Source organism: Giraffa tippelskirchi, chromosome 1, assembly GCF_054371585.1.
Source record: "Giraffa tippelskirchi isolate mGirTip1 chromosome 1, T2T-mGirTip1v1.2.pri, whole genome shotgun sequence".
Classification (NCBI taxonomy): Eukaryota; Metazoa; Chordata; class Mammalia; order Artiodactyla; family Giraffidae; genus Giraffa; species Giraffa tippelskirchi.
Window position 1 is genome coordinate 175763480 of NC_137275.1, and position 11359 is coordinate 175774838.

The window sequence follows — 11359 nt, forward strand, 5'->3', positions numbered from 1 at the left end:
ATATTAAGAAAAGAAAAAGAGGATATGGATGGAAGAAAGTGAGAAAAAATTAGTGAAAAAATAGAAGTGGAGAGAGAAGAAAACCAAGAAACAAGACCCCTCACCTTGATTTCCTGAAATTCCTGCTGATGACTTGCTTTTCTTTGGTTGACTTTCAGTCTAACATTGCCCTTGGATGCTAAAGTATGATATTTTATTTGGAAAGAATTCAATGTAGTGAAAGAAGTGATAACTTCAAAAAGTAAAAAATAGACATTCAGGAGCAGTGTACTAAATTGCTAAATTTACTTTTTAATAGTAGTGGACACTGAATTTGTTTCTCTGACATCCATTTCAGCTTCCTTGAGTGACAACCATGATGTTTAGGAGGGATGAATGAACCTTATCTTCAGAGCCAGAGGAGGGCCCTGATTGATCTGAGTCTCTCAGAGTAAACCTATTTCCTTGTTGCAGTGATTGATGCAGGTTTAAGCCAATCAGAGCATAGTATTTATTTCCCATCCTATAAAGATTGCATCTGAATAGTCCAATAAGAGTGAAGCCTGGGACTTTTGTTTGATGATGTTTCCAAAAGCTGGCTGTGGCCTTTGTTCTACCCTTGAATGTGACTGTGGAACCACCATGAGTGCTGCTGGTGGTCATTTCATGAGGCCAGCTCATGAACAAAGCCAACATTTGAAGGCAGACAGAACTGAGAGACCTGCAGAAAAATTGAGTGAGAGCCTAGACTGAACCATGCCTGGGACCACCTCATGGAAAGTCCAATGGACTTTTTAGTTAGAGAAGCTAATAAATTCCCTGAATTTTTTCTGTGAGGTGGCAGGGGCTGTGTCGGGTCTTTGTTGCTACAAGCAGGCTTTCTCTAGTTGCGGTGAGTGGGGGCTACTCTTTGTTGTGGTGCACAGGCTTCACAACAAGTGGTTTCTCTTATTGCAGAGCACAGAATCTAGGGCACACAGGCTCAGTAGTTGTGGCCCATGGGCTTAGTTGCTCTGCGACATGTGTGATCTTCCTGGACCAGGGATTGAACCTGTGTCCCCTGCATTGACGGGCAAATTCTTAACCACTGGACTACCAGGCAAGCCCAATTCCGTGAATTTTTAAAGACATTTGAATAATGTTTCTATTATTTGCCACAGAAATAACTTCAACTGATTACATTTTTGTTGCATTTGAGTAATTTAAACTGAATTAAAACAAACAGTCCTCATTAAAAGACAATATACACTTAGAGCTTTTGAATAGACTTCTAGTTTTTCATACATGCACATTGAAAAGGATCAAAACTAAAATCACAAAAGCCGAACCTCATTGCTTCATTTACATAAAATAAGGGCTATGGAATTGCAAGGAAAACAAACTTTAATATTACAGTTGCTTGAAGATAAAGGAAAAATTATAGATGAGCCAGCACTGAAATGGTTTGAAAGATCCAGCTATTTTGACATAAACTTCTGCCATGCTAGGTAGAATAGAAATGAAGAAAAACTGATGTGAGTTTGAAGTCTACTGTTTGTCAGTTACTTTCATAAACATTATCACACTGAATTCTTACAATAATCCTTTGAGATTGTCATTATCCCCTCCCCCACCTCCACTCCCATGTTACATTTGTGGAAACAGCCTCAGAACAAAAAAGTAATTTGTTCAAGATCATATAGCTATTTAGTATCAGAGGCAGGGTTTGAGTCCAGATTATGCTCTTTTCACAACCCCCATGTTTCTTTATAAGATATAGCTGGAAACTGCAGGGGTCTGTAGGCAGTCAGGATTGGAGCAACTTAGAGTACATTTATCAGTTGCTTTGTGTGCTGGAGATCTGTTTTATTGCAGACCCTAAGCTTTAGCTTTTTTGGTTTTATTTAATTTACAAACAAGTCTGGTTCTCTGCCTTGGAAATAGCAAACACAAAGGAAGAATTGGATTCAGTAGTGTTTGCTACCATATAACCTAACCACACATAGGATGCCTTATTCTGATGCACTGCTTCCTTCTCATTTTCCTAAAAAGATTCACAGTCCCTCTGCCAATATGATAAGTGTTGGGGGAAATGAGTTTCTGAATTGTCATTCTAGGAATTGCCTTTTGCAGCTGAAACTTCACCACTTATTTAAGCCTTCCCCTGCCATCTGCTCAGCTCCAAACTGCTGCAAAGGTTGAGAGGATCTGCTTAAATTACAAAAAACCATATCTATGATAGAAATTCCATGCCATGAAATCTTCTAAATCTTCTCTAATATTTCCAGCTTGACAGATACTGGCTCCAGAGGACCACACTTTTAGGATCACCAGGGTACTATCACAAGGTATCAGGTCTTCAAAGGCAGCCTTCCCACAACATTTAGGACTGTCACCTTCTCTACCTGTGAAAGTATCTTCATGGGTGCTTATTAGTAATAATATATTTAAAAAATTAATAACAAAGTTCCAATAGTTTTAGAATAGATTATCTTACCACTGACAAGATACATATTATGTCTATTAGTATATTAAAATTAAAAAAAAAAGATAGCCTTTCATTAACAGACTGTAGTTCACAAGAGTTCACTAGTTCAGTTCAATTCAGTCACTCAGTCGTATCAGACTCTTTGTGACCCCATGAACCACAGCACGCCAGGCCTCCCTGCCCATCACCAACTCCCTGAGTCCACCCAAACCCATGTCCATCAAATCGATGATGCCATCCAGCCATCTCATCCTCTGTCATCCCCTTCTCCTACTGCCCTCAATCTTTCCCAGCATCAAGGTCTTTTCCAATGAGTCAGCACTTTGCATCAGGTGGCCAAAGTATTGGAGTTTCAGCTTCAACATCAGTCCTTCCAATGAACACCCAGGACTGATCTCCTTTAGGATGGACTGGTTGGATCCCCTTGCAGTCCAAGGGACTCTCAAGAGTCTTCTCCAACACCACAGTTCAAAAGCATCAATTCTTTGGCACTCAGCTTTCTTTATAGTCCAACTCTCACACCCATACATGACCACTGGAAAAACCATAGCCTTGACTAGACAGACCTTTGTTGTCAAAGTAATGTCTCTGCTTTTTAATATGCTGTCTAGGTTGGTCGTAACTTTCCTTCCAAGTAGTAAGCGTCTTTTAATTTCATGGCTGCAATCACCATCTACAGTGATATTGGAGCCCAGAAAAATAAAGTCAGCCACTGTTTACCCATCTATCTGCCATGAAGTGATGGGACCAGATGCCATGATCTTAGTTTTCTGAACGTTGAGATTTAAGCCAACTTTTTCACTCTCCTCTTTCACTTTCATCAAGAGGCTCTTTAGTTCTTTTTCACTTTGTGCCATAAGGGTGGTGTCATCTGCATATCTGAGGTTATTGATATTTCTCCTGGCAATCTTGATTCCAGCTTGTGCTTCTTCCAGCCCAGCGTTCTCATGATATACTCGGCATAAAAGTTAAATAAGCAGGGTGACAATAAACAGCCTTGACGTACTCCTTTTCCTATTTGGAAACAGTCTGTTGTTCCATGTCCAGTTCTAAATGTTGCTTCCTGACCTGCATACAGGTTTCTCAAGAGGCAGGTCGGGTGGTCTGGTATTCCCAGCTCTTTCAGGATTTTCCACAGTTTATTGTGATCCACACAGTCAAAGGCTTTGGCATAGTCAATAAAGCAGAAGTAGATGTTTTTCTGGAACTCTCTTGCTTTTTCGATGATCCATCAGATGTTGGCAATTTGATCTCTGGTTCCTCTGCCTTTTCTAAAACCAGCTTGAACATCTGGAAGTTCACGGTTCACGTATTGCTGAAGCCTGGCCTGGAGAATTTTAAGAATTACTTTACTAGCGTGTGAGATGAGTGCAACTGTGCGGTAGTTTGAGCATTCTTTAGCATTGCCTTTCTTTGGGATTGGAATGAAAACTGACCTTTTCCAGTCCTGTGGCCACTGCTGAGTTTTCCAGATTTGTTGGCATATTGAGTGCAGCACTTTCACAGCATCATCTTTTAGGATTTGAAATAGCTCAACTGGAATTCCATCACCTCCACTAGCTTTGTTCGTAGTGATGCTTCCTAAGGCCCACTTGACTTCCCATTCCAGGATGTCTGGCTCTAGGTGAGTGATCATAACATAGTGATTGTCTGGGTCGTGAAGAACTTTTTTGTATAATTCTTCTGTGTATTCTTGCCACCTCTTCTTAATATTTTCTCCTTCTGTTAGGTCCATACCATTTCTGTCCTTTATTGAGCCCATCTTTGCATGAAATGTTCCCTTGGTATCTCTAATTTTCTTGAAGAGATCTCTAGTCTTTCCCATTCTATTGTTTTCCTCTATTTCTTTGCATTGATCACTGAGGAAGCCTTTCTTATCCCTCCTTGCTATTCTTTGGAACTCTGCATTCAAATGGGTGTATCTTTCCTTTTCTCCTTTGCTTTTCACTTCCTGTCTTTTCACAGCTATTTGTAAGGGCTCCTCAGACAGCCATTTTGCTTTTTTGCATTTCTTTTTCTTGGGGATGGTCTTGATTCCTGTCTCCTGGACAATGTCATGAACCTCCATCCATAGTGCATCTGGCATTCTGTCTATCAGATATAGTCCTTTAAATCTATTTCTCACTTCTATTGTATAGTCATAAGGGATTTGATTTAGGTCATACCTGAATGGTCTAGTGGTTTTCCCTACTTTCTTCAATTTCAGTCTGAATTTGGCAATAAGGAGTTCATGATCTGAGCCACAGTCACCTCCTGGTCTTTTTTTTGCTGACTGTATAGAGCTTCTCCATCTTTGGCTGCAAAGAATATAATCAGTCTGCTTTCAGTGTTGACCATCTGGTGATGTCTATGTCTAGAGTCTTCTCTTGTATTGTGGGAAAGGGTGTTTGCTATGACCAGTGTGTTCTCTTAGCAAAACTCTATTAGCCTTTGCCTTGTTTCATTCTGTACTCCAAGGCCAAATTTGCCTGTTACTCCAGGTTTCTCTTGACTTCCTACTTTTGCATTCCAGACCCCTATAATGAAAAGGACATCTTTTTTGGGTGTTAGTTCTAGAAGGTCTTGTAGGTCTTCATACAACCGTTCAACTTCAGCTTCTTTGGCATTACTGGTTGGGGCATAGACTTGAATTACCGTGATATTGAATGGTTTGCCTTGGAAACAAACAGAGATCATTCTGTCATTTTTGAGATTGCATCCAAGTACTGCTTTTCGGACTCTTTTGTTGACTATGATGGCTACTCCATTTCTTCTGAGGGATTCCTGCCCACAGTAGTAGGTATAATGGTCATCTGAGTTAAACTCACCCATTCCAGTCCATCTTAGTTCACTGATTCCTAGAATGTCGATGTTCACTTTTGTCATCTCCTGTTTGACCACTTCCAGTTTGCCCTGACTCATGGACCTAACATTTCAGGTTCCTGTGCAATATTGCTCTTTACAGCATCGACTCTTGCTTCTATCACCAGTCCCTTTGACAAGTGGGTGTTGTTTTTGCTTTGGCTATATCCCTTCATTCTTTCTGTAGTTATTAAATTCACTGGAACTAACCTCATAATCCACACATTCAAACTCATCTTTTCCCCAGCTCTGAAGCCAGTCAGGTCTGGGAGAATATATGGAAATGTCCATCAGTTTTTTTTAACATATATTTTTAAAGTATTTATCTGACTGCACCAGGTCTTAGTTGCTGCATGCAGGATCTTTAGTTGCAGCATGTGGAATCTTACTTCCCTAACAAGGGATTGAACCTCAGCTCCCTGCATTGGGATCATGGAGTCTTAGTCACTGGACCACCAGGGAAGTCCCAGGAAACCTCCATCAGTTTTGGCGACTTGATATCATCTTAGTCTGATGGTATATGTGAAAGTAACCTACTGAGCACACAGCAGGCATTGTTCTTCAGGTCTGATTGTTAGATTCTTTCCCAGTCTGGAGAAGAGTCTTATGTTATTTTTCTGGAGGCTCCTTCTCTGTCTTTTCTCCCTGTGTTAGTTTAACAAGGACTGAAGTTCTTTTATGATCTGTTCAGCCCTTGTAAAGGCCTGGGTAGGTCTTTGACACTTCTTGTATCTCTAACTTTTACTCCTTGATTTATCCACTCATTTGTTCACTTATTAGGCAATTTTTGCCAGTTTGTTAATGCTAGTCAAGGCAACTCAAAGTGTCTTGGGTCATGCTCTCTAGAAGCAGAGATTGATATGGGTATTCTTAGCAAGTGATTTAGTCCTTTATAGGGAATGCTGTAAAGGTAGTTGGGGAAGAGAATAGGGCCAGGGTGCTATCAGTTGCTTGTTGGTTATGGACAACCCTTGGAGGTGGGGATAGGTAGAGGCCAATGTGAGCTCATAAGCACCTCCTGTCAGGCAAGGACAGTTCCTCTGGGAGACTTGGTGAGTGAGCCACACACTCATAATATCTGAGGACTGGGTGGAACTCAATAGTATCTGCATCACAAGATACCTGATATTTAGTCTCTGAGTGACTCCATAGAAGAGGGTCATTGTGGAGGTGGAGTGATGGAGCTATGTACATAAGAGCACATAAACCAAGCTAGTTGTTAATATGTGTGTATGGGGGGTGTGAGGGGGGATGGAATAGATGTGAGATGGAGGAGAAAACTTCCTTAAGGAAAATTTCCCCAAGGCAATGATTCATAAATTGAGGCTTGAAGGGTGAGATGGATGATGGAAGAGGGAGGAAATTTCAGCCAGAGAAATGAGCATGAATATTTGTACATAAGGCTGCATTATGACTTCTGTGTGCCTTAAGCATTTTAACCTCTCCTGGGCCCCCTCCTCCATGAAAAATAGTAAAAGTTTCATTTTATGACTTGTTATCGTTTAATTACTAAGTTGTATATCCAACTCTTTGTGACCCAATGGACTGTAGCCCCACCAGGCTCCTCTGGCCATGGAATTTCCCAGGCAGGAATACTGGAGTGGGTTGCCATTTCCTTCTCCAGGAGATCTTCCTGGGCCAGGCCAGGGATTGAACCCACATCTCCTGCATTGGCAGGCAGATTCTCTACCACTGAACCATCAGGGAAGCCCCAGCTTTGATATGCTGTCAAGCAAACTCTTAAAAAACATTTTACTTTTACAGTATTATATGATACAGGTTAAAATGCCAGCATTGTGATTAATTGCAGGTGAGGAAACTGAGGCATAGAGATATGAAACTATTTAGCAAAAGCCATGAAGGAAATTGTATAAACAACCTGAGAATCCACTCTATCACTTTTCAGTGAGTTCCAAAGTTGGAGGCAGTTACCCAGCTGGATCCCCACAAAGGGCAAAATTTTCCTTTAGAAGTGGTTCAGGCTCACAACATGGAAGTTTCCATGTGCATCTGCAGTTGTGGGTAGTCAAGCAATGACCCAGCTGGTCATAGGAAGTCTGTGGACTAAATGAAGGGTTTCTATTCAAATGATTATAGTGTGGTCAACTTAAATTCTCAATGCCAATACCTCAATAGCATAGAAAGAGGTTTTTGCTTTTGTTTTCCAGTGTGGGTGGGGGTGTGATAAACTCAGACTGGGCTCCATTCTCTGTCAGTGACAAGCTCAACTGAAAGCATTTCAGCTGTTCTATAGTTAGCCACACAGTTCATGGGAACTCAATGGTTGATTTAATTGATAGTTAGTCACTTGGGGAGAAACAAATGGATTGGAAGACCCAAGAAATCAGCCACTGCACTAATGGAAGAAGTTCATGGGCTTTCTTCCTTCCACACAGAGTCTGGTTCATCTTTTGAACATTATTAGTTGAAATTTTCTTCCAGTAGCTTGTACAATTCTTTCCATGATATGCTGACTACACTTGTATTTTTTCTGTGCAAGCACAGTCATATTTTATTGCTTTATTGGAAACAAGAGTCATTATGTTAACTGCTAATTGAAGTTAATATTTTCTTGGACTGCCACGTTCTTGATAGACCATGGACAGTTCTACAGAAAAGGATTCTGAGCTTCACTGAAGGTGGATTAGGAGTTCCTTTTGAAAATGTTTCTCGCGTCGGCCTCGGTGTGCCGCCGCGGCCCGGGAGTGTTGGCCGGGCGGGCCGGCACTGAACTGAGAAGATGTCCCTGTACGATGATCTGGGAGTGGAGACCAGTGACTCAAAAACAGAAGGCTGGTCCAAAAACTTCAAACTCCTGCAGTCTCAGCTCCAGGTGAAGAAGGCAGCTCTCACTCAGGCCAAGAGCCAGAGGACAAAGCAAAGTACAGTCCTTGCTCCAGTAATCGACCTAAAGCGAGGTGGCTCTTCAGATGAGCGGCAGATCGTGGACACTCCACTGCACGTGGCCGCAGGCCTCAAGGACCCTGTTCCCAGCGGGTTTTCTGCAGGAGAAGTTTTGATCCCCTTAGCTGATGAATATGATCCCATGTTTCCTAATGATTATGAGAAAGTAGTGAAGCGCCAAAGAGAGGAGCGACAGAGGCAGCGGGAGCTGGAAAGACAGAAGGAAATAGAAGAGAGAGAAAAGAGGCGTAAAGACAGACATGAAGCTAGTGGGTTTTCCAGGCGACCCGATCCAGATTCTGATGAAGATGAAGATTATGAGCGAGAGAGGAGGAAAAGAAGTATGGGCGGAGCGGCCATTGCACCTCCCACGTCTCTTGTGGAGAAGGACAAAGAGTTACCCCGAGACTTCCCTTATGAAGAGGATTCACGACCTCGCTCACAGTCTTCCAAAGCTGCTATCCCTCCCCCAGTGTACGAGGAACAAGACCGACCCCGATCCCCCACCGGCCCTGGCAACTCCTTCCTCGCCAACATGGGGGGCACGGTAGCACATAAAATCATGCAGAAGTACGGCTTCCGGGAAGGCCAGGGTCTCGGGAAGCATGAGCAGGGCCTGAGCACAGCGCTGTCAGTGGAGAAGACCAGCAAGCGGGGCGGCAAGATCATCGTGGGCGACGCCACCGAGAAAGACGCAGCCAAGAAATCGGATTCAAATCCATTAACTGAAATACTTAAGTGTCCTACCAAAGTGGTCCTACTCAGGAACATGGTTGGTGCAGGAGAGGTGGATGAAGACTTGGAAGTAGAAACCAAGGAAGAGTGTGAAAAATATGGCAAAGTTGGAAAATGTGTGATATTTGAAATTCCTGGTGCCCCTGATGATGAAGCAGTACGAATATTTTTAGAATTCGAGAGGGTTGAGTCAGCAATTAAAGGGTCCTGGATTTGGCAGAACAAGTTTGATTTTAAAAACTAGAGCCTGAGTCATCTCCAGCGATCCTTCAGCAAGCTGCAGACTGAGCAGAGGAGAAGAAGGCGACAGGGGGCCTTCATGGCTGTGGGTGCAGAGACTCTGTAAGGACTTCTAAGATATATGTTGACTGATCCCTTTTTTATTTTGTGGTTTTTTAATATAGTATAAAAATCCTTTTAAAAAAACAAAAAAACAAACAACAAAAAAAAGTTTTCCCTATAATAAAAGTTACCTAGAGTGTTGGTTAAACATTCAGAATTCCTGGTTTATCCTTTGGGGATGCTGATTCAGAGGTTTTAGGATATGTCCCTGGAAAATGTATTTTAACAGCCATGCAATGTTGCCATTAGGGAAATGTGGGAAACATTGTCCTATGAAGTAGGATTTTGAAAAAGTGATCAGAGACAGAGAGTCCCTGATTCCCAAACATCCCTCCTCATTCCCATGGTGGTATTTCTTTCTTAGTTCTACCTCCCAGACTGCCTTTCAGTCCCATCCCACATGAGTGGCTTGGCCTACAGATTTAGCGTGTCCTCTTTGCTTCAGGTCAGCCTAATATTTCTATCCCATTTCAAGTCATTCCTTTTCCATATACTTTAGTCACAGTGGTACCAAACTATTTGTTCTTCTGTATCTATCTCGAGCTCTTCAAACCTTTTGACTTTTTTTCCCACTCCATTTTCTCCATAGAAGGTCTTCTCTCACTATTTTGCCCATTGCACTTTTATTTCTTCTTTAGGAATTCAAACAGCAGCTTCTACAGACAGAATTAATTCTTGCCTCTGTGTTTTCATCACACTTTGGATTTCTTTTACCCACAATTCACGTTATGTTGTAATTATTTGTTTACTGTCTCTTTCAGTAGGCAGCATGGATAGGAACAATGTCTTCATCTTTGTATAACAGTACTTAACAAAGTTCCAGGTACATAGTAGGAATTATATAAATATTTGTTGAGTGAACTTTAGACTTTTAATAACTTGTATATGAAATTATTATAAAATAACTTATAAATACGCTTTTTATAGAAGTTCATATATTCATTCATTCATCCATTTATTCCAACAAATATCTGTTGAACCACTATTGTATGCTAAGCATTAGTGATTCAGTGATAAGCAAAAAACAGATGTGATCCTTGCCTTCATGGAGTTTTGGGTGAAGTGAAGTGAATGTCGCTCAGACATGTCCGACTTTTTGTGACCCCATGGACTGTAGTCCACCAGGCCCCTCTGTCCATGGAATTCTCTGGGCCAGAATACTAGAGTGGGTAGCCTTTCCCTTCTCCAGAGCATCTTCCCAACCCAGGGATTGAACCCAGGTCTCCCGCATTGCAGGTGGATTCTTTACCATCTGAGCCACCAGGGAAGCCAAATATATTAGTACAATAATTGTGTAATGAATAAACGTTTGCTACAATAAATAGAAATATGGGGATAAGCATGTGGGGGCAATGAAAGCATATAATGATGGAGGTTGAGAGGTAACAATTGATCTGAGTGTTGACGGTGAGAAGAATTATTTAGGGAGAAAGCAGAATGAAGAGTCTTCCAGGCTCAGGAAAAAGCCTATTCAAAGGATCCAGGGTAGGAGGGAGAATGGTAAGAATGAGAGGATGAAAGATGGATGGTATGTCTGGAGCAGAGAGAGAAAGTGGACTTAAGGCCAGAGAAAAGGCTTGTCTACCTGGAGCGTATGGGTTTTCATGGGCCTGTTAAAAGTTTTGTCTTTAAATGCATTGGGAAATCAATAAAAAGAAAACCCAGGATTTTGGTGTGCTATTGCATTTTTGTGGGATTTATCTAGCCAAATGATGACTTGATTTACTATTTATTTTGATTATACAGATTTCTTCAGGACAGGAAGCATGTCTTGTATTTCTTAAGATGTCTCAGAATCTAGCACTATACAATAAATAGAGTAGGTGACCAAAGGATGTGTGTTTCTTGTTATATTTCAGATTCTTGAGAGTGAGGCATTATGTAAACACACTTAGAAAGAAACTTATTTAACCAAATCCATTGGATAACTTATCACAACATTACAATTTGTGTTAAAATTGTGAAAAACATGTTTGTTATGGTGAATGGACAGCTGGTTATCCACTACTATCTTAACCAACAAAGACTGTTTCTTAAATGTTTGGGAAACTAATAGGGTTCTTCCCATTTCCAATAAAGTTATTTATCACT

General features: G+C 41.4%; 1 pseudogene across 1 annotated transcript; it reads left to right on the plus strand.

The window, feature by feature from the left end:
- The first annotated feature begins 2731 nt into the window (after nt 1-2731).
- LOC145512844 (splicing factor 45 pseudogene) lies at nt 2732-9372 on the plus strand (annotated as a pseudogene). The gene has a single exon (XR_014058855.1). The product of XR_014058855.1 is annotated as a splicing factor 45 pseudogene (transcript).
- Nucleotides 9373-11359: the final 1987 nt, after the last annotated feature.